The sequence below is a fragment of the Somniosus microcephalus genome, unplaced genomic scaffold (genome assembly GCF_052327205.1).
Source record: "Somniosus microcephalus isolate GS21.2 unplaced genomic scaffold, FLI_Smic_1.0 scaffold335, whole genome shotgun sequence".
Lineage (NCBI taxonomy): Eukaryota > Metazoa > Chordata > Chondrichthyes > Squaliformes > Somniosidae > Somniosus > Somniosus microcephalus.
Genome location: NW_028225522.1, coordinates 62421 through 87299, shown reverse-complemented (window position 1 = coordinate 87299; position 24879 = coordinate 62421). Strand labels below are relative to the sequence as shown.

The 24879-nt window shown below is 48.8% G+C and overlaps 1 pseudogene; it reads left to right on the top strand.

Annotated features, from left to right (window-relative positions):
* Nucleotides 1-210: 210 nt before the first annotated feature.
* LOC147081824 (uncharacterized) lies at nucleotides 211-20459 on the top strand (annotated as a pseudogene).
* Nucleotides 20460-24879: the final 4420 nt, after the last annotated feature.

Here is a 24879-nt window from a genome sequence, read left to right as displayed (position 1 = left end):
TTCTCCCTGTGTCTGCGTGGGTTTCCTCCGGGTGCTCCGGTTTCCTCCCACAGTCCAAAGATGTGCGGGTTAGGTTGATTTGGCTATGATAAATTGACCCTTCCTGTTAGGGGATTAAATACGTGGGGTTACGGGGATAGGGTGGGATATGTGTCGGTGCAGGCTCGATGGGCCGAAATGGCCTCTATCTGCACTGTGGGGATTCTGTGTGATTCTGTGTGTGGGTGGGTGTCCCTTTAAATGTGGAGAGGCGGGGCCGCGCATGCTCATTTGGCCCCAACACAAAACGAGGCTGCCAGTGCGCCGCCTCTGAGGAGAAGACGGAAGTTGGCCCGGGGAAGAGGCGGAATCAGCGGCCGGGGTAAAGTAAAGTGTTGGGGAATCGATTTAAATCGAGGTGAAGGGGGAGCGGAGAGCGAGATTATAAAGAAAAATACCAGAAAAAGCAAACCTGAGAGTCGGGCGGGACATCCGCGGACGCCGAACGGAGCGGTTTCATCCGCGCGGGGTGGCGGAGTGAGCCGGAACAATGTGATTCTGACTGACGGGAGCGCTGACCAATAGGAACAGGGCTGAGCTGGGAGGACTGAACTGGGCGGCCTGGTCCTCCAACCAATGGCGGCGCGGCAAGGGGGCGGGACCTTCCTCCCTGAGGCTGGGGCCCGGTAGTGACGTCATCAGAGGAAGAGGCTTCGCTCGGTGCCGGGAGGGCGCTGGGACGGTGCGGTTTGTATTTTCTTTTTATTTATCTTCCCGCCCGCGCTTCTCTCCGCTATATTAAAAAAAAAACCCTCATAAAACTCACTTTCCGCCGGTGATCCGGACTCTCGCGGTTGCCCCCCGGGCCTTCCACAGAATCCGAGGCCTTGCGCAGGCGCGGAGCGGCTCATCCTCGGGAGCGGGGCCCGGCGGCGCATGCGGAGTAGGGGAAGGGGGCGGGGCCTGTTCAGAGGGGGAGGATGATTGACAGGGGCACAGGGTGTGTGCTGAGCATGCGCAGTGCGGGCCGGGCGCCTGTGGCGCAGGAGAGGGCGGGGCCATGGGGCGCATGCGCGGGGTCAGCTGCAACTTTAGAGTCACAAAGGGACCGAGTGTCTTCAAATCTCTCCCCTCCTCTTCTAATTTCCTGTAAAACCAGTTTATAAAAGTCATCATTGAAAGTACAGCACGGTGACATAGTGGTTAGCACTGTTGCCTCACAGCGCCAGGGACCCGGGTTCGAATCCGGCCTCGGGTGACTGCGTGGAGTTTGCACAGTCTCCCCGTGTTTGCGTGGGTTTCCTCCGGGTGCTCCGGTTTCCTCCCACAGTCCAAAGATGTGCGGGTTAGGTTGATTGGCTATGATAAATTGACCCTTAGTGTTAGGGGGATTAAATACGTGGGGTTACGGGGATAGGGTGGGATATGTGTTGGTGTGGGGGTTGCGGGGATCGGGTGGGATGTGTGTCGCTGCAGGCTCGATGGGCCGAAATGGCCTCTATCTGCACTGTGGGGTTTCTGTGATTCTGTGATAGGACCCGGGCCCAGGGCCTGATTGACGGGAGCTTCCGACCAATAGGGAGCGAGCGGGGCGGGGCTGGAGGAGCGAGCCGGCGGCGGGTCCTCCAACCAATCGGGGAGCCCGAGGGGTGGGACTTGCGCCGGCTGATTGGGACAGAGGAGGCTGACGGGAGATTTAATTTAAATTAATTTAATTTCCCGCCTGCTCCAACCGCCCTCCCTGCAACGTCACGACGTCGCCGGCGTGCACCGACTGACACTGAGCTCTCCACCAATGAGCGAGGGGAGGCGGAGCCTGGAGGACCGACCGAGGGGCTTTGGTCCTCCAACCAATCGCGGCGAAGGGGGAGGCGGGACCTGGGATCAGCCCGCCGCCATTTTGTAAAGCGGCCTGGTCAGAATCTGTGATCCTGGGAAAGTTTATTTTTAATGTTCCTTTCCCATTTTACAGCTCAAACTAATTTTATTTTACAGAAGATACTTGTTTTAAATATAGAAACATAGAAGATAGGAGCAGGAGTAGGCCATTCGACCCTTCGAGCCTGCTCCGCCATTCAATGCGATCATGGCTGATCATAAAAAAAGCTGTTTGTTTTTAAATTGATGGAACAGAAACAAGAAACCCTGTGGAGCAAATGTGAGTAAAAATATTTTTTCTCCCTGAATTAATTTTTTTAATATTAATTTTGTGCGTTTTTAATTATTAATTTCAAGCACTTTAAGAGAAATATGGGAGTGGTGGGGGTTCTCTTAAAGGGACAGGCGCTCTCTTTTTCTATGAGATTTTCATTAAAAATCCCCGTGGATGACCGATTTTAAAGGGACAGCGTCTCCCTTTTTATTAATGTATATTTAAGAGACTGACATTTAAAGTAGGGCTAATCCCCTGCTCCCGTAAGTGCTTGGTGAGAAATCAGGTGCTGTTTGCTGTCGCCCCCTCCCAATTTTCTGCCAAGGGACAGAAAGCAGAGAGTAGTGGTGAACGGTTTCTTTTCAGACTGGAGGGAGGTAAACAGTGATGTTCCCCAGGCGTCGGTATTAGGACCAATGTTCCCTCTTTTTTTTTGAGGTGCGTGGCCCCTTTAACGGGCTGCACGGCCCATTCAAATTTCTGCGCATGCGCGTTTATTCCATTTATAGGGCGGTGAGCCGGCTGCGCGGGACCTCCAGACCGCTGCGTGGCCGCGCAACTTAACGTGAACATTGATTCGGACCACTGCTTTTTTTGATATATATTAATGACCTGGACTTGGGGATCCAGGGCAAAATTTCAAAATTTACAGATGACACGAAACTCAAATGTCGCAAACAATGAGGATAGTAACAGACTTCAGGAGGATGTAGCCAGACTGGTGAAATGGGCAGAAACGTGGCAGATTAAATTTAATGTAGAGAAGTGTGAAGTGATTCATTTTGGTAGGAAGAATGAGGAGAGGCAATATAAACTAAATGGTCCAGTTTTAAAGAGGGTGCAGGAACAGAGAGGCCTCGGGGTGTATGTACACAAATCTTAGAAGGTGGCAGGACAAGTTGAGAAGGCTGTTAATAAGCATACAGGATCCTTGACTTTATTAATAGAGGAATAGAGTACAAAAGCAAGCAGGTTATGCTAAGCCTTTATAAAACACTGGCTAGGCTTCCGCTGGGCACCACACTTTAGGAAGGATGTCAAGGCCTTAGAGAGGGTGCAGAAGAAATTTACGAGAATGGGACCAGGGATGAGGGACTTGAGTTACGTGGAGAGACGGGAGAAGCTGGGGTTGTTCTCCTTGGGGCAGAGAAGATTAAGAGGAGATTTGATAGAGTTGTTCAAAATCAGGATGGATTTTGAGAGAGTAAATAAGGAGAAACCGTTTCCAATGGCTGAAGGGACAGAAACCAGATTTAAGGCGATTGGCAAAAGAACCAGAGGTGACATGAGGAAACAGATTTTTACACCAAGTTGTTGTGATCTGGAATGCGCTGCCTGAAAGGGCGGTGGAAGCAGATTCAATCGTCACTTTCATAAAGAAGTGGGTAAATACTTGAAGGGGAGACATTTACAGGGCGAGGGGGAAAGAGCAGGGGGGAGTGGGACTAATCGGAGAGCTCGACCAAAGAGCCGGCACAGGCACGGTGGGCCGAATGGCCTCCTTCTGTGCTGTTTCATTCGATGGTTCCGTCCCCATAATGAGACCTTCTCAGCCCCGGTGTCCTCCTGGTGAATCGGCTCGGCACCCCCTCCGAGGCCAGTGTGTCCCTTTCTGAGGTGCGGTGCCTGAAACTGAAGGCAGTCCTCCGGATGGGGCCTGAGCAAGGCTCTGGACAGCTGAGGCATGGCTGTGGATATCTGGAGTTGTGGTGTAGACAGTCCGACCTTGTCAAGTTAAGTGGGTGGCGATCAGGAGCAGGTGCCCTTTCCTCCCAGGGTGCTGTCACACTAAATTAGGGCTCATGGGATTGGGGGTAATATTAGCATGGATTGAGGACTGGTTAACGGTCAGAAAACAGAGAGTAGGAATAAATGGCTCATTTTCGGGCTGGCAGGCTGTAACTAGTGGGGTCCCACAAGGATCAGTGCTGGGGCCTCAGCTATTCACAATCTCCATCAATGACTTAGATGAGGGGACCGAGTGCAATGTATCCAAGTTTGCTGACGATACAAAGCTTGGTGGGAAAATAAGTTGTGAGGAGGACACAAAGAGGCTGCAAAGGGATATAGACAGGTTAAGTGAATGGGCAAGAACATGGCAGATGGAATATAATGTGGAGAAGTGGGAAGTTATCTGCTTTGAACATAAGAAATAGGAGCAGGAATAGGCCACTTGGCCCCTCGAGCCTGCTCCGCCATTCAATAAGATCATGGCTGATCTTGGGCTCAAAGCCACTTCCCCGCCCGCTCCCGAGCACCCTTCGTGTTGAGTCTGTGCTTTCAAATGTAGTTATGCTGAATAACTGGACACAGACAACAGAAATACTTAAACAGGTCTTTAGTAACTGAGGGTCAGGGCTGAACTGGAATACACTTTGCTCCACAGGGTTTATATACCGGTGTGGTCACCACCGGTACTACAATGTACAGGAGCCATCAAAAAGTAGTCCATCACCTTAAGGTATCCTCTTAAGGTGGTACAGGTTACATACACTACAATTCCTCCCCTTTTAGCTTAACAGTGTACACCCCAATTTAAACAATACATGGATAACATGTATACAACTTTCACACAAAACTGTTCAAAGATTCAGTCTCTGAGGAGGCCTCCTGATCCGGGCCGGATAACGCCTTTCAGGGGTCTCTGGTTCTCGTTGCTGGGGTGACTGATCCATTTGATCTCCTATGGATTGAACATCATCATGTACATACGAGTCTGAGGTAGATGCTACAGGCTCAATAACTTCTTCAACTGGTGTCTCTGCCGTAGACATGGGGTCGACCCTTGTTCTCGATTCCACAAGTTGGTCAGCATGACGTCGTATTACGTTCTCTCCAACGTCTACCGTGTACATCAAGGGTCCTTGTCGGGCACGAATTGTTCCGGATTGCCATTTATCATTCCTATAGTCCCTGGCCAACACTGGTTGTCCTATTTCGAAACTCCGAGTGGCCTTGTTATTTACGTGCTGGAATTGCTTGTTTTCGACTTCCCTTCGCACATTGGGTTTTAACAAATCCAACCGGGACCGCAACCTCCTGTTATAGAACATTATGGCAGGGCTTTGATTTGTCACTGCATGCGTGGCGTTTCGATATGCCATCAGGAAATTGTCCACCTTGTGTTGTAGTGGAATATGGTCTTCGCTCATGGCCTTTATCGCCTTTTTGAACGTTTGTACAAATCTCTCGGCCAACCCATTTGTAGCCGGATGATATGGGGCAGATGTATAGTGTTTCACCCCATTCTTTTTCATGAATTTCTGGAATTCTTCTGACACGAACTGTGGTCCGTTATCTGAACATATTTGTTCCGGCAACCCATTCCTTGCAAATATGGTTCTTAGAACTGCGATTGTCTTTTCAGAGGTAGTGGTCGACATCTTAATCACTTCTGGCCATTTAGAATGTGCGTCTACCGCTATCAAAAACATGGAATCCATGAATGGACCTGCAAAGTCGATATGCACACGTTGCCATGGGGTTGAAGGCCATTCCCACGGATGCAGCGGTGCAATTGGAGGTACGTTTTGAACTTTTTGGCACCCTGAGCAGCTTTTAGTCAGATCCTCTATTTGTTTGTCGATACCTGGCCACCACACATAAGCCCTAGCAAGGCTTTTCATCTTGACTCCCCCCAGATGACCTTCATGCAGTTCCTTCAGAACTCTCTCCCTTAATTTAGGAGGAATAATCACCCTTGTTCCATACATCAATGTTCCTTGACAGATGGACAGCTGTTCTCGTCTGGCTGAGAATGCTGGTAACAGTGGGTCGCCATGTGCTGGCCATCCCTTCACTGTCAAATCGTAGACCCGAGACAGTGTCAGGTCGTTTCGGGTCTCTCTCTCAATACTCGCATTGGTGACTGGTAAGCATTCGATGATGGTCGAGTGAAATATCTCGACAGGGTCAACTGCCGGTGCCTCTTCCGCTGTAGGTAGTGGCAGGCGCGACAGCCCATCAGCATTACCATGTTGCTTTGTACCTTTGAATTAGATATCATATTGATGTGCCCCTAGGAAAAGGGACCATCTCTGAAGCCTCTGCGCCGTCATAACCGGAACACCCTTCTTAGGGTTAAAAATGGAAACCAACGGCTGGTGATCTGTCAGCAGCGTAAACTTTTGGCCTTGCAGGTAATGGCTAAATTTCTTAACTCCCCACACGAGGCTGAGAGCCTCCCTATCTATCTGAGCATAGTTGTGCTCTGCGGAGGTCAATGATCTGGATGCGAACGCGACTGGCCTTTCCAAGCCATTTGGCAACTTATGTGAGAGCACTGCCCCGATACCATATGGAGAAGCATCACACGCTAAGCGAATAGGCAGCGTTGGGTTAAAGTGAGCCAACACTTCCTTAGAGGTGATCAGTGCCTTGCTTTTTTGAAAAGCCCGCTTACAATCCTCGCTCCACTTCCATGGTACTCCCATTTGCAAAAGAGTGTTCAGCGGGTGTAACACCGTGGATAAATTTGGAAGAAACTTGTGGTAATAGTTAACCAACCCAAGGAACGACCTCAACTAGGATACATTTTCCGGAGCGGGAGCTTTCACAACAGCTTCGATCTTGTCAGGTGACTTATGGAGCCCCTCCTGGTCAATGACGTGGCCGCAGTATGAGATTCGCTTTTGAAAGAACTCATTTCTGGCGATTAACTCTGAGTCCATATTCTTTCAATCTGGTGAGCACCTGCTCCAAATTCGCGAGGTGCTCCTTATCATCATCTCCTGTAATCAGAATGTCGTCCAGGTAGCATTGTGTGCCTGGAATTCCCTGCAATACCTGCTCCATGGCCCTTTGCCAAATCGCTGGAGCCGATGCCACTCCAAAAACCAGTCTATTATACCGATATAAGCCCTTATGTGTGTTGATCGTGAGATACTGGCGTGACGCTTCATCAACTTCCATCTGTAGGTATGCCTGCGCCAGGTCTATCTTGGTGAAGTGTTTCCCGCCAGACAGCGAAGCGAAGATATCTTCAATCCGCGGAAGCGGATATTGCACCGTGTGAAGAACCGGATTAACAGTGATCTTGAAATCGCCACAGATGCGAACCTTCCCAGGTTCTCCCGGCTTGTTGCTCAACGAACGCTTCATGATGGGAACAATGGGCGTGGCCCATTCGCTCCAGTCCACCTTGGACAGTACTCCTGAGCATTCTAGCCCTTCCAGCTCTGCTTCCACAGCAGGTCGTATCGCATAAGGTACTGGTCTGGCTTTGAAAAATTTCAGGTTTGCATGTTCTTCAACCTTGATGTTTGCCGTAATTCCTTTCAGTGTTCCCAGTCCCTGTTGGAACACCTCCTTAGCATCGTCCAATATTCTGGACAGTCGTTTAGGTTTGACGTCGTCCTCTTTACAGGAATCTACAGTTAGTGCTTGTATGGAATGCCAGTCCACATTTATTCTCCGGATCCATTCCCGTCCCAGTAGTGGCGGACCTCCATCAGGTAACACATACAAGTCCATTTCCTGACTTTCTTTACCATTGTAGACCACCTTTACCTTTATCTTTCCGATGGGGTATACTATTTGCCCCGTGTATGTTTTCAATACAATCTCCGTATCCCTCAGGGGAATGTGTGAGAATAACCTTTTGTAATCTTGCTTATTCATGACCGTCAATGCCGATCCAGTGTCCCAATTCCATCTTCACTTGGACTCCTGCTATCCGAAGCATGACCCAGATAGTTTGGTGGTCTGCTGAGTTACCCACATTATGTATTTTTAGACAACCCAGTTCCTTACTGCTGGAGTCTGAATCCGTCTTCTGTTCATCCGAACTGTTCTCTGTCACCTTGTGTACTTTTTTGTACTTCTCCTGCGGCGACTTTTTGCTGCTGGTCTTCTTTCCTGACCGGCATACTCTCGCTATGTGACCAAGTTTGCCACATTGCCTGCATTCTTTATCTTTGAACCAGCACTGGTTCTGGTCATGCGTTGTCCTTCCGCAACGATAGCACTTTACTGCGCCCAATGCCATTTCATTGGTGCTGAATTCCAATGGCCTTTGCTGCATTTCTGCAGTGCCTCGTGCTGCTGCCTCGTGCGATGCTGCAATGCTGAAAGCTTTGTCCAGCGTAAGATCCTTTTCCTCTAGCAGTCGCTTCTGGGTTCCATCCCTTAGGAGCCCACACACAAACTTATCTCTCAGTGCGTCTGCTAGTCCTGTACCGAACTGACAGTACTTTGATAACTTGCACAGTTCAATTAAGAATTCAGCGTTGCTTTCTTCTTTCAGTTGAATTCTTTTGTAGAATTTAAATCGTTCCGCTATCAGCAGCGGCGTGGGGTTTAAATGCTCTTGCAGGATAGTAACAATATCCGCGAAACTCTTTCCTACCGGTTTATCTGGTGTTACAAGGTTCCTTAATAACCCGTACGTCTTCGCACCCATTGAGTTTAATAGGGTTAGTGCTTTCTTATCCACCGGTACCTCATTCGCTGTACAATAAACTTCAACGCGTTCCACATAAGTGGCCCAATCTTCCACATCGCTATCAAAAGCAGTGATGTTACCCGTTTTTGGCATCTTGTTGAGTTTCCTTTCCTTCGGATTATGATTATTATTTTATTTTATTTTTCAAAATGGCAGCTTCCCGCACTTGGCGGCTTTTCCCGCGCTTGTCTTCTTCCCCCGCTGACTAAAAATGGCGATTACTGCGCTGTTGCCGTTCTCACCTCCCAGCGGTCCTTTATTTTCCCCGACGCTGCTGCTCTTGTTCCCCACCGCTCCCGCGGTCCTCGTGGACATAAACGCTTTTCTGGCTGCTGCGCGTCTCTGCCCCGATTGCAGTCCGGCCCCTGACACCGGCTGCGGTCGTGTTCTCCGCCCTTTTCGTCGTTTCCCTCCCCTTCTCTTACTGACAACTCGGCTGACTTCCCCCCGTGCCGCTCGATCGGGCTTACCCGCCGCTGTCGTCGAAGGGATGTTCAGTGATGTTAGACTTCGTGGCCAGAACCCAACCCGGGTTCCCGATTGCCTCCCGTGCTATGCAGTGCCCAGCAGGATGTTGAGGGTGGATGTCCTTGTTCGACGCCCGTTTCAGAGGCAAAGCTTCCTTTGATGCAACTGCCGCTAGGTAAGATCAGACTCGTCGCCACTGTTGAGTCTGTGCTTTCAAATGTAGTTATGCTGAATAACTGGACACAGACAACAGAAATGCTTAAACAGGTCTTTAGTAACTGAGGGTCAGGGCTGAACTGGAATACACTTTGCTCCACAGGGTTTATATACCGGTGTGGTCACCACCGGTACTACAATGTACAGGAGCCATCAAAAAGTAGTCCATCACCTTAAGGTATCCTCTTAAGGTGGTACAGGTCACATACACTACACTTCGCTCCCTTATCTTGCCAAAAATCTGTCTATCTCCACCTTAAATGTATTTAATGACCCAGCCTCCACAGCTCTCTGGAGCAGAGAATTCCACAGATTTAAGACTCTCTGGGTGAAGAAATTCCTCCTCATCTCTGTCCTAAATGGCTTACTCCTTTTCCTTAGACTGTGACCCCTGGTTCTGGACTCCCCGGCCATCGGGAACATCCTTCCTGCATCCAGTCTGTCCAGTCCTGTTAGAATTTTATAAGTTTCAATTAGATCCCCTCTCATTCTTCTAAACTCCAGTGAGTATAAGCCCAATCGACCCAATCTCTCCTCATACGTCATTCCTGCCATCCCAGGTATCAGTCTGGTGAATATTCGCTGCACTCCCTCCATGGCAAGAACATCCTTCCTCAGATAAGGCGACCAAAACTGCACACAATGCTCAAGGTGTTGTCTCACCAAGGCCCTGTACAACTGCAGCAAGACATCCTTGTTCTTGTACTCGAAACCTCTCGCTATGAAGGCCAACATACCATTTGCCTTCTTAACCGCCTGCTGCACCTGCATGCTTACCTTCAGCGACTGGTGCACAAGGACACTTCCCCTTCTCCCAATCTATTGCCGTTCAGATAATAAGCTGCCTTCCTGTTTTTGCCACCAAACTGGATAACCTCACATTTGTCCACACTATCCTGCATCTGCCATGCTTCTGCCCAATCACCCAACCTGCCCAAATCATACTGGAGCTTCTCGGCATCCTCCTCAGAGCACACATGTCCACCCAACTTTGTGTCGTCTGCAAACTTGGAGATATTACATCTAGTTGCCTCGTCTAGATTATTTATATATATTATGAATAGCTGGGGTCCTAGGACCGATTCCTGTGGTACCCCACTAGTCACTGCCTGCCACTCGGAAAAAGAGCCGTTTATTCCAACTCTTTGCTTCCTGTCTGCCAACCAGTTCTTTATCCAAGTCAGTACCTTGCCCCCAATCCCATGTGCCTTAACTTTACACGCTAATCTCTTATGCGGGACCTTATCGAAAGCCTTCTGAAAGTCCAAATACACCACATCCACTGGTTCTCCCTTATCTATTCTACCAGTTACATCCTCAAAAAATTCCAGTAGATTAGTCAAGCACGATTTACCTTTTGTAAATCCATGTTGACTTTGTCTGATCCTGTCACTTTTTTTTACATCTTTTATAATGGACTCTAGCATTTTCCCCACTACCGATGTCAGGCTTACTCGTCTATAATTCCCCGTTTTCTCTCTACCACCTTTTTTGAATAGTGGGGTAACATTAGCTACCCTCCAATCCATGGGAAGTGTTCCAGAGTCTATCGAATTTTGGAAGATGACCAGCAATTCTGTCCCTCTAGTGCTACTTGTCTCTCCCAGTCCTCTCTTCACCTTGTTTCTCCTCTCTAATGTTTCACCCTGGTGCCCATCCCCCTGTCTAATTAATTTAAACCCTCCCCCACAGCACTAGTTAACCGTCCCATGAGGACATTGGTCCCAGCTCTGTTGAGGTGCAACCCGTCCACCTTGGACAGGTCCCTCCTGCCCCAGAACTGGTCCCTCCTGCCCCAGGAATCTGAAGTCCTGCAATATTTCTCTTTCAGGTACTTCTCCAATTCCCTTTTGAAAGCGGTGATTGAATCTGCCTCCACCACCCTTTCAGGCAGTGCATTCCAGATCCTAACCACTCGCTGCGTCAAAAAGTTTTTCCTCATGTCGCCTTTGGTTCTTTTGTCAATCACCTTAAATCTGTGTCCTCTGGTTCTCGACCCCTCTGCCAATTGGAAGAGTTTCTCTCTATCTACTCTGTCCAGACCCCTCTTGATTTTGAACACCTCTATCAAATCTCCTCTCAATCTTCTCTGCTCCAAGGAGAACAACCCCAGCTTCTCCAGTCTATCAATGTAACTGAAGTCCCTCATCCCTGGAATCATTCCCGTAAATCTTTTCTGCACCCTCTCTAAGGCCTTCACATCCTTCCTAAAGTGCGGTGCCCAGGATTGGACACAATACTCCAGTTGAGGCCGAACCAGTGTTTTATACAGTTTCATCATAATTTCACATTTTTGTACTCTATACCTCTATTCATGAAGCCCAGGTTTCCGTAAGCTTTTTTAACTGCTTTCTCAACCTGCCCTGCCACCTTCAATGATTTGTGCACATATACCCCCAGGTCTCTCTGTTCACGCACCCACTTTAGGATTGTACCCTTTAGTTTATATTTCCTCTCCTCATTCTTTCTACCAAAATGTATCACTTCGCACTTTTCTGCATTAAATTTAATCTGTCACGTGTCCGCCCATTCCACCAGCCTGTCTATGTCCACTTGAAGTCTATCACTATCTTCCTCACTGTTCACTATACTTCCAAGTTCTGTGTCATCTGCAAATTTTGAAATTGTGCCTTGTACACCCACATCCAAGTCTTTAATATATATCAAGAAAAGCAGTGGCCCTTGAACCGACCCCTGGGGAACACCACTGTGTACCTTCCTCCAGTCCGAAAAACAACCATTCACCACTACTCACTGTTTCCTGTCACTTAGCCAATTCCCTATCCATGCAGCCACTGTCCCTTTTACTCCATGGGCTTCAACTTTGCTGGTAAGCCTATTATGTGGCACTTTGTCGAATGCCTTGGCAATCTATGCACACCACGTTAACCGCATTGCCCTCATCAACCCTCTCTGTTACCTCATCAAAAAACTCCATCAAGTTGGTTAAACACAATTTGCCTTTAACAAATCCATGCTGGCTTTCCTTAATTAATCCGCACTTGTCCAAGTCACTGTTAATTTTGTCCCTGATTATTGTTTCTAAAAGTTTCCCCACTACCGAGGTTAAACTGACTGGCCTGTAGTTGCTGGGTTTGAACAAGGGTGTAACATTTGCAATTCTCCAGTCCTCTGGCACCACCCCCGTATCGAAGGAGGATTTTAATGCAAGGAATCTTGCGAATAAGGTGGATGAACTGAAGGTGTTGATGAACACATGGGAGTATGATATTGTTGCTATCACGGAGACATGGTTGAGGGAGGGGCAAGACTGGCAGCTCAATATTCCGGGGTATAGAATCTTCAGGCGAGACAGAGGGCGGGGGGTAAAAGGAGGGGGTGCCGCAATATTAATTAAGGAGTCAATTACTGCTGTAAGGAGGGATGATATATTAACAGGTTCCTCTAATGAGGCCATATGGGTAGAACTTAAAAACAAAAAGGGGGCAAGCACTTTGCTGGGAGTGTACTATAGGCCCCCAAACAGTCAGGGGGAGATAGAGGAACAGATATGTAGGCAAATCTCAGAGAAGTGTGCAAATAATAGGGTAATAATAGTGGGGGATTTCAACTTCCCCAATATTAACTGGGATAGTCAGAGTGTGAAAGGCTTAGAGGGTGCAGAATTCTTAAAGTGCATCCAGGAGAGCTTTTTGAGCCAGCATGTAGAAAGTCCTACAAGAGAGGGGGCGGTACTGGACCTAATTCTAGGGAATATGGCCGGGCAAGTGGTAGAAGTGTTAGTAGGAGAGCATTTTGGTGACAGTGACCATAATTCGGTGAGATTTAAGGTAGTCATGGAAAAGGACAGGGATTGACCGGAAATAAAGGTTCTAAATTGGGGGAAGGCCGATTTTAATATGATAAGGCAGGATCTGGCCAAAGTGGACTGGGATCAGCTACTTGTCGGAAAATCCACATCGGGGCAATGGGAGCCTTTCAGAAAGGAAATTGAGAGAGTACAATGGCAACATGTTCCTGTAAAGGTCAAGGGTGGGACCAAAAAGCCCAGGGAACCTTGGATGTCAAGGGATATACGAGAATGCATTAGGGAAAAAAAGGGGGGCTTTTGGCAGATACAAAGGACTAAAGACAGAGGAAGCCCTAGAGGAGTGTAAAAAGTGCAGGGGGATACTTAAAAAAAGAAATTAGGAGAGCGAGGAGGAACCATGAAATAACACTGGCGAGCAAAATAAAGGAAAATCCTAAGGTGTTTTATAAGTATATTAAGGGCAAGAGGATAACTAGGGAAAGAGTAGGGCCCATTAGGGACCAAAGTGGCAATCTGTGTGCGGAGCCAGAAGATGTAGGTGGGGTTTTAAATGAATTTTTTGCATCTGTGTTCACGATGGAGAAGGACGATGTAGACATAAAAATCGGGCAGGGGGACTGTGATATACTTGAACATATTAGCATCGAGAGGGAGGAGGTACTAGCGGTTTTAGCAGGCTTAAAAGTGGATAAATCCCCAGGCCCGGACGAGATATATCCCAGGCTGCTGTGTGAGGCAAAGGAGGAGATTGCAGGGGCTCTGACACAAATTTTCAGAACCTCTCTGGCCACAGGGGATGTGCCAGAGGACTGGAGAACAGCTAACGTGGTACCATTATTCAAGAAGGGTAGTAGGGATAAACCAGGGAATTACAGGCCAGTGAGCCTAACATCAGTGGTAGGGAAATTATTGGAAAAAATTCTGAGGGACAGAATTAGTCTCCACTTGGAGAGGCGAGGATTAATTAGGGATAGGCAGCATGGCTTTGTCAAGGGAAGATCATGTCTGACCAATTTGATTGAATTTTTCGAGGGGGTGACTAGGTGTGTGGATGAGGGTAGTGCAGTGGATGTGCTATACATGGATTTCAGTAAGGCTTTCGATAAAGTCCCGCATAGGAGACTGGTCAAGAAGGTAAGAGCCCATGGGATCCAGGGTGCCTTGGCACATTGGATCCAAAACTGGCTTAGTGGCAGAAGGCAGAGGGTGATGGTCGATGGTTTTTGTGACTGGAAGCCTGTGTCCAGTGGGGTACCGCAGGGATCGGTGCTGGGTCCCTTGCTGTTTGTGGTCTACATTAATGATTTGGATGTGAATGTAAAGGGTATGATCAGTAAGGTCGCAGATGACACGAAAATTGGTGGGGTGGTAAATAGCGAGGAGGTAGCCTCAGTCTGCAGGACGATATAGATGGCTTGGTCAGATGGGCGGAACAGTGGCAAATGGAATTTAACCCTGAAAAGTGTGAGGTGATGCATTTTGGAGGGACTAACAAGGCAAGGGAATACACAATGAGTGGTAAGACCCTAGGAATGACAGAGGATCAGAGGGACCTTGGTGTGCATGTACATAGATCCCTGAAGGCAGCAGAACAGGTGGATAAGGTGGTTAAAAAGGCATATGGGATACTTGCCTTCATTAGCCGAGGCATAGAATATAAGAGCAGGTTGGTTATGATGGAGTTGTACAAAACACTAGTTAGGCCACAGCTGGAATACTGTGTGCAGTTCTGGTCGCCACACTATAGGAAGGATGTGATTGCATTGGAGAGGGTGCAGAGGAGATTCACCAGGATGTTACCTGGGCTGGAGCACTTCAGCTATGAAGAGAGACTGGACAGGCTGGGGTTGTTTTCCTTCGAGTAGAGAAGGCTGAGGGGGGACCTGATTGAGGTGTACAAAATTATGAGGGGCATAGATAGGGTAGATAGAAAGGAACTTTTCCCCTTAGTAGAGGGGTCAATAACCAGGGGGCATAGTTTCAAGGTAAGGGGCAGGAGGTTTAGAGGGGATTTGAGGAAAAGCTTTTTCACCCAGAGGGTGGTTGGAATCTGGAACTCACTGCCTGAAAGGGTGGTAGAGGCAGGAACCCTCACAACATTCAAGAAGCATTTGGATGAGCACTTGAAACGCCATAGCATACAAGGCTACGGACCAAGTGCTGGAAAATGGGATTAGAATAGACAGGGCTTGATGGCCGGCGCGGACACGATGGGCCGAAGGGCCCCTTTCTGTGCTGTATAAATCTATGACTCTATGGTAGCACTCTTGCCTCTGAGGCATAAGGTTGTGGGTTCAAGTCCCACTCCAGAGAATTGAGCGCAAAAATCCAGGCTGACACTCCAGTGCAGTACTGAGGCACTGTCAGAGGTGGCGTCTTTCGGATGAGACATTAAACTGAGGCCCTGTCTGCTCTCTCAGGTGGATGTAAAAGAGCCCATGACACTATTTTGAGAAAGAAAGACTTGCATTTATATAGTGCTTTCATGACCAGCAGACGTCTTGAAGTGCTTTACAGCCAATGAAGTACTTTTGAGGTGTAGTCACTGTTGTAATGTGGGAAAGAGCAGGGGAAATATCGCCGGTGTCCTAGCCAATGTTCATCCCTCAATCAATGTAACAAAAGGATAATAGCAAAATACTGCGGATGCTGGAAATCTGAAATAACAACAGGAAATGCTGGAAACACTCAGCAGGCCAGGCAACATCCGTAGAGAGAGAAACAGAGTTAACAAAAAGATAGATTATCTGGTCAATATCACATTGCTGTTTGTGGGAGCTTGCTGTGCGCTAATTGACTTCTGTGTTTCCTACATTACAACAGTGACTACACTTCAAACAGTACTTCATTGGCTGTAAAGTGCTTTGGGACGTCCGGTGGTGGCGAAGGCGCTATAGAAATGCAAGTGTTTCTTTCTTCACTGGTCTCACCAGCGACCTCTTCTGGCTGATGGTTGATTGACAGACAATAGTCCGCGCATGCGCACAGGGAGCGGCGGTTTGGACCTAGTCCGGCGCAGCGACCCCTCCCGGTCACCAAGGGCAGCAACTGCGCATGCCCAGAGGAGACCAACCCCCCTCCCCCACACGGAGCTGCGCCTGCGCGGTCGGATCCTGCCAGAGGGAGTCGGTGCGGGCCATTCCTGGGAAAGGCCTTGGTGTCGGTTCCAGAGTCTCGATCGGTGACGCAAAGTGAGTTTTCTCCACTCCGATTGGGTGGAGAATCACGCGGGGTGGGGGGGAGGGGTAGATCGGGAGAGAACAGAGAAATAGAAAAACCCGAGAGTCCACGAGGCCCCGGACCGAGCGGCGTCAGTTGGACGGAGCACGTGATCTCCTCGGGGACACGTGACCGAGCCCACGGCCTGATTGACGGGAGCTTCCGACCAACAGGGAGCTAGCGGGGCGGGGCTGGAGGAGCGAGCTGGCGGCGGGTCCTCCAACCAATCGGGGAGCCTGAGGGGCGGGACTAGCGCCGGCTGATTGTCTGATCCGCAGGGCAGCGAGTTTCTCCAGTCCCTTGTTCAGGGCCCGGGGCCAGGGGAGGCTGTGGGCCTTTATTCCCCTCATTGGACACAAGGCTCTTTGGCTCACAACACACTGGCTCAGGTTTTAATAGAGACTTTTTAAATTCATCAATAAAAGCAGATAAACCTCGTGCTTCTGTGGAACAAACTTTCTAATATTTTATAGAATCATAGAATGGTTACAGCACAGAAGGAGGCCATTCAGCCCGTCGAGCCCGTGCCGGCTCTCTGCAAGACCACTTCAGCGAGTCCCACTCCCCGCCCTTTCCCCGTAACCCTGCACATTTCTTTACTTCAGGCACTTATCCAATTCCCTTTTGAAAGCGGTGATTGAATCTGCCTCCACCACCCTTTCAGGCAGTGCATTCCAGATCCTAACCACTCGCTGAGTAAAAAAGTTTTTCCTCATGTCGCCTTTGGTTCTTCTGCCAATCACCTTAAATCTGTGTCCTCTGGTTCGCGACCCTTCCACCAATGTGAACAGTTTCTCTCTATCTACTCTGTCCAGAACCCTCATCATTTTGAACACCTCCATCAAATCTCATCTCAACCTTCTCTACACTAAGGAGAACAACCCCAGCTTCTCGAGTCTCTCCACATAACTGAAGTCCCTCATCCCTGGAACCATTCTTGTAAATCTTTTCTGCACCCTCTCTAAAGCCTTCACATCCTTCCTAAAGGGCGGTGCCCAGAATTGGACACAATACTCCAGTTGGGGCCGAACCAGTGTTTTATAAAGGTTCATCATAACCTCCTTGTTTTTGGACTCTATACCTCTATTTATAAAGCCCAGGTTCCCGTAAGCTTTTTTAACCGCTTTCTCAACCTGCCCTGCCACCTTCAATGATTTGTGCACACATACCCCCAGGTCTCTCTGTTCATGCACCCACTTTAGAATTGTACCCTTTAGTTTATATTGCCTCTCCTCATTCTTCCTACCAAAATATATCAGTTCGCACTTTTCTGCATTAAATTTCATCTCCCACGTGTCCGCCCATTCCACCAGCCTGTCTATGTCCCCTTGAAGTCTATCACTAACCTCCTCACTGTTCACTATACTTCCAAGTTTTGTGTCATCTGCATATTTTGAAACTGTGCCCTGTACACCCAAGTCAAAGTCATTAATATATATCAAGAAAAGCAGTGATCCTAGTACCGACCCCTGGGGAACACCACTGTGTACCTTCCTCCAGTCTGAAAAACAACTGTTCACCACTACTCTCTGTTTCCTGTCACTTTGCCAATTTTGTATCCATGCTGCCACTGTCCCTATTATTCCATGGGTATCAACTTTGCTGGTAAGCCGAGTATGTGGCTCTTTGTCGAACGCCTTTTGGAAATCCATGTACACCAAGTTAACCGCATTGCCCTCATCAACCCTCTCTGTTACCTCATCAAAAAACTCAATCAGAATCAGAGCGGCCGGGCCCAGCGGACGTGCGGCCAGGGCCCAGGGCCCAGGCACCAGGAAACCCAGGGTGCAGCGCCTCCCCCATCCGAGCCGCCGCTTCCCGGTTTCTTCAGCCGGTTCCACCAAGTCCGACTCGGGGCAAAGGACAGGAGCCAGGCTCCCAGAATGGCCCGTGGCCCCGGAGAGCATATGCACTCTCAGCGGGGAAATCAGCGCATTGGATAGAGTGGTTTCTGGGGCGCGGTGATTGTGGGTGCTGCGGCCACCATTAGTCAACAGCTGTGGGGAAGAGTTTTATTGCAGGTGATGGCAGGTAGGTCCCTGGCCGCCTGTGTAGGTCTTTTTGTTGCTTCAGTTTGAGCTGGAGTGGAGATGGAGGAGAAGCTGCTGGGTTTAATCCCCAGTACTTCTGAGCCCAGGGGGACCCAACAGTTTCCAATGTGTGACAGTCAAGGGTGGTGGATTCTGGGGGAGATTAGGTTGTTACACAGACACTGTCCCTACAATGTAAAAGAGTATTGTTTTAGGAATAAGTATTTCTGTAGAGGCTTTTAATCCATTTTACATATACAGGTTTGTTTTAATTCATTCTTGGGATGTGGGCGTCGCTCGCAAGACCAGAATATGTTGCCAATCCCCATTTTCCCGTTGAGAAGGTGATGGTGGGCCGCCTTCTTGAACCGCTGCAGTCCGTGTGGTGAAGGTACTCCCACAATGCTGTTGTGTAAGGAGTTCCAGGATTTTCACCCAGTGATGATGTAGCAACGGCGATATATGTCCAAGTCAGGATGGTGTGTGACTGGGAGAACTTGGAGGTGATGGTGTTCCCATGCACCTTCTGCCCTTGTCCTTCTAGGTGCTGGAGGTTGTGGGTTTTGGAGGTTCTGTCAAAGTTCTGGTCGAGTTGCAGATGTATAAAGTCCGTCTCCTTCACCCCCTCCCACTCCCACCTCTCTCTCTCTCTCTCTCCTCCCATAGAGGCCAGAGGCCCAGACCAGGTGGCAGATTCCCTTCACCAAGGGACATTAGTGAACCAGTGGGATTTTATGACAATCCGGCAGCTTTCATGGTCACTTTTTTCTAGTGCCGGCCCCACAAATGACCAGATTCATGGAGCTCAATTTCACAACCTGCCTCTTTAGTGGGTTCTCTCTCACGCTCCCTGTTTTAAATTCATTTTACAGGGTATTAGAAGGGGAGGATTTGCAGACAGGAAACTCAAACCAAACATCACGTCAAGATCTGACACTCACTCGATTCATCAGGAACTGAATATCATCGGCCTTTGAATATGGAAGCAAAAAGCACCGTTCACATCGGGGAGAGGCCGTTCACCTGCTCCGAGTGTGGGAAGGGATTCACTAATTCATCCCGCCTGCTGAGACACCAGCGAGTTCACACTGATGAGAGACCTTTTAACTGCTCGGACTGTGGGAATTGCTTTAAAAGTTCCGGGGCACTGATACACCATCAACGTGTTCACACTGGGGAGAGACCGTTCAGGTGCTCGCACTGCGGGACTGGGTTTGGGCAGTCATCTGACCTCACTGTACACCAGCGAGTTCACACTGGGGAGAGGCCGTTCACCTGCTCCGTGTGTGGGAAGGGATTCACTCGCTCATCCCACCTGCTGACACACCAGCGAGTTCACACTGGGGAGAGGCCATTCACCTGCTCCGTGTGTGGGAAGGGATTCGCTCGTTCATCCAACCTGCTGATACACCAGCGAGTTCACACTGATGAGAGACCTTTTAAATGCTCGGACTGTGGGAAGTGCTAAAAAGTGTCCGGGGAACTGATACGCCATCAACGTGTTCACACTGATGAGAGACCGTTCAGGTGCTCTCACTGCGGGACTGGGTTCAGGCGATCATCTGACCTCACTGTACACCTGTGCACTCACACTGGGGAGAGGCCGTTCACCTGCTCTCACTGCGGGACTGGGTTTAGGCAGTCATCTGAGCTCACTATACACCAGCGCACTCACACTGGGGAGCGGCCGTTCACCTGCTCCGTGTGTGGGAAGGGATTCACTCGCTCATCCCACCTGCTGACACACCAGCGCACTCACACTGTGGAGAGGCCGTTCACCTGCTCTGACTGTGGGAAGGGATTCACTCAGTCATCCCACCTGCTGACACACCAGCGAGTTCACACTGGGGAGAGACCGTTCACCTGCCCTGAGTGTGGGAAGGGATTCACTCAGTCATCCCACCTGCTGAGACACCAGCGAGTTCACACTGGGGAGAGGCCGTTCACCTGCCCTGAGTGTGGGAAGGGATTCACTCAGTCATCCAACCTACTGACACACCAGCGAGTTCACAAGTGACTGCAGGGATTGGATTCTGTTGTTGCTGCTGTTAATCACATCCAGGACTGAACCATGTTCATTCTGACAGGTGGGGATTGTTTCTGCTGATGTTAATAAGTCCGGGAACTGGGCTGGAGTTTAATATTCTGGATAGATGTCAAATAAATCAGCTTTGTGTTAAACACATTGTTGCAGATTTTCTTCTTTCCCACCTCAGTGTTTAGCATCACCTGGCTGGAGCTCAGAAAGGACAATCTGGGGGAGGATCATACGGTGGGAACAGAACTCCAGCCTGGACACAGTCCTTCAGGGCCACACTGAGAGGGGCAAACGGCACTTTGGTCTTTCTCGTCTCTCTTCACTGACAGCAAAGTTGCCGTGAGGGTTAATCTCGAGATGTGTGAGAAATGTGTCCCAGCTGCTCTCTGCCATGGTTTAGAGCTCCTAGACACGGAACAGAAGGCTCCTTTACGAATGTAGCCCAGTGCTTTTTATTTAATGGCCTTATTAACCTGTGTTGCTACTTTTAGTGATTTGTGTATCTGTATCCCTGGATCCCTCTGCTCCTCCAGCCCATTTAGACTATTAGGGGGAAATTCAGTGGCGCCCCCTTTGGGTCGCTAATGTCACCGGGGCTAATTTTAGCGCCCTGAAAAAGTTAGCGCCGCTGCGCATTAAATTCAGTGGTAGCGCCCCAGGCAGGAGGCGGGGTGGTACTGGAAGCGCGCCCTTCCCTCTTGAGGCGCTACCAGTGAATTTCACGGTGCTTTGTGTAACGTCGCCATACCCGTCGGCACATAGCACCATGTTATAGCAGACCTCCCTCCCTGATTAAAGGGGAGGGGCCTAGCACTGCGCACACCGGGGCCCTGCTGGGCCACTGGGGAACGGGGTGTTGGATCAAGAGGAGCGCCGGGCTGAGAGATCGTGGCCGGCACCCTGAAGAATAAAGGGGAAACATAGAAGATAGGAGCAGGAGTCGGCCATTCGGCCCTTTGAGCCTGCTCCGCCATTCAATGAGATCATGGCTGATCATCCAAATTCAGTACCCTGTCCCTGCCTTCTCCCCATATCCCTTGATCCCTTTAGCCTTAAGAAATATATCCAACTCTTTTTGAATATATTTAATGAACTGGCCTCCACCGCCCTCTGTGGCAGAGAATTCCACAGGTTCACCACTCTCTGGGTGAAGAAATTCCTCCTGATTTCAGTCCTACATGGCTTACCCCTTATCCTTAGACTATGACCCCTGGTTCTGGACTCCCCGGCAATCATAAAAATCCTTCCTGCATCTACTCTGTCCAGACCTGACAGAATTTTATAGGTTTCGATGAGATCCCCTCTCATTCTTCTAAACTCCAGTGAGTATAATCCCAATCGACACAATCTCTCCTCATACGTCATTCCTGCCATCCCAGGTATCAGCCTGGTGAATCTTCGCTGCACTCCTTCCATGGCAAGAACGTCCTTCCTCAGGTAAGGCGACCAAAACTGCACACAATACTGAAGGTGCGGTCTCACCAAGGCCCTGTACAACTGTAGCAAGACATTTTTATTCCTGTACTCGAACCCTCTTGCTACGAAGACCAACATACCATTTGCCTTCTTAACTGCCTGCTGCACCTGCATGCTTACCTTCAGCGACTGGTGCACAAGAACACCCAGGTCTCTTTGCACTTCCCCTTCTCCCAATCTATTGCCATTCAAATAATAATCTGCCTTCCTGTTTTTGCCACCAAAGTGGATAACCTCACATTTATCCACATTATAGTGCATTTGCCATGTTTCTGCCCAATCTGTCCAAATCGTACTGGAGTTTCACGACATCCTCCTCACAGCTTACCCTCCCACTCAGCTTTGTGTCATCTGCAAATTTGGAGATATTACATCCAATTCCCCCATCCAGATCATTAATACATATTGTGAATAGCTGGGGTCCTAGGACCGATCCTTGCGGCACCCCACTAGTCACTGCCTGCCACTCGGAAAATGACCCGTTTATTCCAACTCTTTGCTTTCTGTCCGCCAACCAGTTCTCTATCCAGGTCAATACCTTGCCCCCAATCCCATGTGCCTCAAATTTGTACGCTAATCTCTTATGTGGGACCTTATCGAAAGCCTTCTGAAAGTCCAAATACACCACATCCACTGGTTCTCCCTTATCTATTTTACCAGTTACATCCTCAAAAAATTCCAGTAGATTAGTCAAGCACGATTTACCTTTTGTAAATCCATGTTGACTTTGTCCGATCCTGTCACTGCTTTCCAAGTGCTCTGCTATTACATCTTTTATAATAATAGATTCTAGCATTTTCCCCACTACCGATGTCAGGCTTACCGGTCTATAATTCCCCGCTTTTTCTCTACCACCTTTTTTGAATAGTGGGGTAACATTAGCTACCCTCCAACCCATGGGTACTGTTCCAGAGTCTATCGAGTTCTGGAAGATGACCAGCAATGCATCTACTATTTCTAGGTCCACTTCCTTAAGTACCCTGGGATGTAGATTATCAGGCCCTGGGGATTTATCTGCTTTCAGTCCCATCAATTTTCCTAACTCCATTTCCCTACAAATACTGATTTCTTTCAGTTCCACCCTTTCATCAGGCCCTATGTCCCCCGGCATCTCTGGGAGGTTATTTGTGTCCTCCTTTGTGAAGACAGAACCAAAGTATGAATTTAGTTGGTCTGCCATTTCTTTGTTTCCCATTATAAATTCCCCTGATTCTGACTGTAAGGGACCTACGCTTGACTTCACCAATCTTTTTCTCTTCACATGTCTATTAAAGCTTTTACAGTCAGTTTTTATGTTCCCTGATAGCTTACTCTCATATTCTATTTTCCCTTTCTTAATTAATCCCTTTGTCCTCCTTTGTTGAATCCTAAATTGCTCCCAATCCTCAGGATTATTGCTTTTTCTGGCCAATTTATATGTCGTCTCCTTGGATCTTATGCTATCCCTAATTTCCCTTGTTAGCCACGGTTGAGTCACCTTTTTTGTTTTATTTTTATGCCAAACTGGGATGAACAAATTCTGTAGCTCATCCATTTGGTCTTTGAATGTTTGCCATTGCCTATCCACCGTCAACCCTTTGAGTGCCATTCCCCAATCAATCCTACCCAACTCGCTCCTCAGACCATCGTAGTTTCCTTTATTTAAATTGAGGACCCTAGTCTCTGAGTCAACTACTTCATTCTCTATCTTAATGAAGAATTCAATCATATTATGATCGCTCAGACCCAAGGGGCCTCGTACAAAATAAAAAGTTGCCGCCCAACACCTGCCCTTTAAGTGGCGTCGCCATGGTTGCAGGAACGACCCCTGACCCTGTCAGACATATCGTCCAGCGATAGGTCAGAGGTCGCAACCCTAGGTTGCAGCCGGGGTGCTGCACATGGTGATGACGTCATTGCCGGCGGTGCAGTGCCATGGGGCGTTACCGGCTACCGCCACCGCTAACCTCCCACTGAATATCACAGGAGGCACAAAGCAACCCAATTTCACCCCCTTGTCCAAGTAGTGAGTGGCCTCCTTATTCTTCCCACCAAAACACACCACCTCACACTGACCTATAGTGAAATTCATTAACACACCACCTCACACTGATCTACAGTGAAATTCATTTGCCAATTACATGCTCATTCTGAAATTTATTAATACATAGATACATAGAAGATAGGAGCAGGAGTAGGCCATTCGGCCCTTCGTGCCTGCTCCGCCATTCGATGAGATCATGGCTGATCCTTTAATTCAGTATCCCGTCCCCGCCTTCTCTCCGTAACCCTTAACCCCTTTTGCCCGTAGAAATATATCTAATTCCCTCTTAAATATATTTAATGAGCTGGCGTACACTGCCCTCTGTGGCAATGAGTTCCACAGGTTCACCACTCTCTGAGTGAAGAAATTCCCCCTCATCTCTGTCCTAAATGGTTTAGCCCTTATCCTTAAATTATGTCCTCTAGTTCTGTTCTCACCCGCCAAGGGAAACATTCCTTCTGCATCCAGTCTGTCTAGACCTGTCAGAATTTTATACACTTCTATGAGGTCCCCTCTCAATCTTCTAAACTCCAGTGTGTACATCCCTAAACTACATAGTCTCTCCTCATAGGTCATTCCCGCCATTCCTGGTATCAGCCTGGTGAATCGCCGCTGCACCCCCTCCATGGCAAGAACATCCTTCCTCAGATGAGGCGACCAAAACTGTACACAGTACTCGAGGTGTGGTCTCACCAGTGCCCTGTACAGCTGCAGCAAGGTATCCCTGTTCCTGTATTCTAACCCTTTTGCTATGAAGGCCAGCATACCGTTTGCCTTCTTGACCGCCTGTTGCACCTGCATGCTCGCCTTCAGTGACTGGTGTACAAGAACACCCAGGTCTCTCTGTACTTCCCCCTCTCCCAATCTATTGCCATTTAAATAATAATTTGCCCTCCCGTTCCTGCACCCAAGGTGGATAACTTCGCACTTGTCCACATTATAGTGCATCTGCCATTTATCCGCCCAATCGCCCAGTCTGTCCAAATCGCTCTGGAGCTTCCTGGTCTCTTCCTCTGAGCCCACCCCCCCTCCTAGTTTAGTGTCGTCTGCAAATTTGGAAATGC